At 47.0% G+C, this 2,603-nt stretch overlaps 1 pseudogene; it reads left to right on the forward strand.

The window, feature by feature from the left end:
- Positions 1–1,068: 1,068 nt before the first annotated feature.
- Positions 1,069–1,246, forward strand: LOC146816856 (U2 spliceosomal RNA; annotated as a pseudogene).
- Positions 1,247–2,603: the final 1,357 nt, after the last annotated feature.

The following is a 2,603-nucleotide window of genomic DNA, read 5'->3' on the forward strand; positions in this document are numbered from 1 at the left end:
TCCTCCAAAATGGAGAAATAAAAAAGGGAAATAGTCTACAAAAGATTAGAAAATGGGGGAAAGGGAATGCCAAACCTTTACCTATACTTCCTTACCACATACATCAGTTTATGCCTAAATGCTATACTTGAAAAAAGGAACATTGCAGTGCACTTTATCAGATATGGAGCAGCAAACATTTTCCGAACAGCCAGGCTAGTTGAACAAGATAACAGACTGCCCACCGCTTTTGTACCACAAAAACTGTACAGTATCATCGCAGACTTCCTGAAAAACATGACCCATCTTCAACTTGAAGCGGAAGACTTCACACACTGAACAGTACTAAAAGAAGCCATACAAAAAAGAGAAACTTTGACACCTGCCAACAACTTGAACGAAAAACTATCCAAAAAGGCATGGGAAGCAACAAGCAGCAAGGAGATAACCAACAGCCAAAAAGACCTGGCATGGCTAGCCATCCATAAAGCTCTACCCGTGAAAAGTTTTCAACACAAAAGAGGCCTCGCCAAGGAACCTATATACCCAAGAGACACTTGCGTGGCGGAAGAATCTGTACTCCACTTCCCCTGGAACTGCCATTTTGTCCAAAAGACTTGGGGAACCATAGGACCCTTAATAAAAGGGATCACAGGTCAAAACAGTATAAACTATGAACTAATCCTGTATGGATTCCCCACAACCTGTATCAAAGACAAATAAAATATACGTTTATGGACAACGAGAAACCTTGGAGTTTTTCAACACATACAGTTTGCCACCAAAGATTGTATCAATATTGCATTGGAAAAAATGATGACCTTTTACTATGTAGACATTAAAAAATATGGACAACAAAAAGCAGAGGAAACTTGGAAACAAAAAAAATGGGGAGACTGGGTAAATTAAAATCTGTATGGAGAACACTTTAGCATAAAATTGTTCTCCCAATCTGAAACATACATCTAGATGGAAAAACTGATAGGTTTTTGCCTGCGTGCATCACCCAGTCATGTTTAAATGCACACCACCCTGAATGGGATTGGTTAATCTGTATCTGTAAACAAAAACACATTTTCCAAATAAAGTATATTTGTTCAAAAAAAAAAACAAATCTGTTCTTATCAGTTTAATATCTGATACGTCCTCTATCTGGGGACCATATATTAAATTGATTTTTGTAACAGGGAGATGGAATAGGAGCTTGCTCTGCCCACTCCACGCATCAACCTGGTATTGCAGTACCTCCAGGAATGGCGCATTTCCCCACCCGGGGAAAACAATGCTGTTGAACGATAGATGAGAAAACGAAAGTAGCGCTTCACTACCAAACCCTATAAAGTGGCGCTACTGTGTTTGCGCGAGAATAAAACCACCCAGGTCACCGCGTCTTGCTTAATTTATTTAATTGATCTGCCGCAAACGCGCTTTATTTATTTATATATTTTTCACGTTTTCTGGAACTTTTTTTTATTTTTATTTCCTTCTCCATCCAGACGCTGCACTTTGGAAGAGAAAAATGTCAGAAGGAGACTGCTTTTCCAGCAATAGAGTTTCATTCATTTTGGATCCATTTCAGTGGGGACCGAATGGAGGAAGTTTTCCAGCAAGTCAGTAGGATCGAGGTAGAGACGGAAAGAGATGAGGAGAGAGAGAGAGGGAGGGAGGGAGTTAGGGAGGGAAGGAGGGAAGGAGAGAGATGGAGGGAGGGAGAGAGATGGAGGGAGGGAGGGAGAGAAGTGGACACTGCCCTTGGCTTCTCTGAGCAAAGAAGGAAAATACAGAGTCCTTTTCCTTCTTTGCCCGCCCACGAACGGCCAAGCCTTATCTATAGGCCTTTGGCTACAGGGGTGTAGTGTCCCGGCCAGGCGAGGGCGAGGTGCCGGCCACCCACTTCCTGTCAGGGAGCTGTCCAGGGCACCCTGGCCTGATTCCCAGCATCCCCCGGCTGCCTGGCTTTCCGGCCAGCCGGCTGGAAGCATTGGACAGGAAGGGGCGGGGCATGCAAATACTAGAAAGAGGACAACGTGGGTATGCTAAGTGACGCCTAATGAGGCGGCAGCCGAGGAGGACTCTGGGAGCAGGGAGAAGGCCCGAGGCCAGGGCCTCCTTTCTATGGGCACGTGCTGAGCTCTTGCTAGGAGTCAGAATAAGAGGCGAAAGGGCCTCTAGCGACGGTGCAAGGGAAGACCCAGGTCCGGGTCAGCCAGGTAGATTGGTTCGGGAGATGAGAACTCTGGCACCATTCTGGTTATCGCTTCTCGGCCTTTTGGCTAAGATCAAGTGTAGAAATACACTTGGGACTAGCCAGAGGGCGCCTGATAAACCAGAAACTTGGTAGTTGCTGGGCCTTTGCTCCACGTGGCAAGGCCCTTGAGGGGCACCTGGGAAAAACTGGGCCTTCGCGTGGACCCTGGGCTGCTTCAAAGGGGCCAACACCCACACCTCGGGAGGGTGACGACCTGGATTCAGAGAGACCCCGAGCGCACTCGGCTCGGGGTCACTCAGCGGACTGCTTTTGTCTCCCTTAGGGACCCCTGACCACCCGGCCAGGTAAATGGGTGAGCCACCACGAAGGGGGGCAGACAGACAAATTTCCTCCAGACACATTTGGAGATACCCCG

This window comes from Triturus cristatus, chromosome 6 (genome assembly GCF_964204655.1).
Source record: "Triturus cristatus chromosome 6, aTriCri1.1, whole genome shotgun sequence".
NCBI classification, from domain to species: Eukaryota; Metazoa; Chordata; class Amphibia; order Caudata; family Salamandridae; genus Triturus; species Triturus cristatus.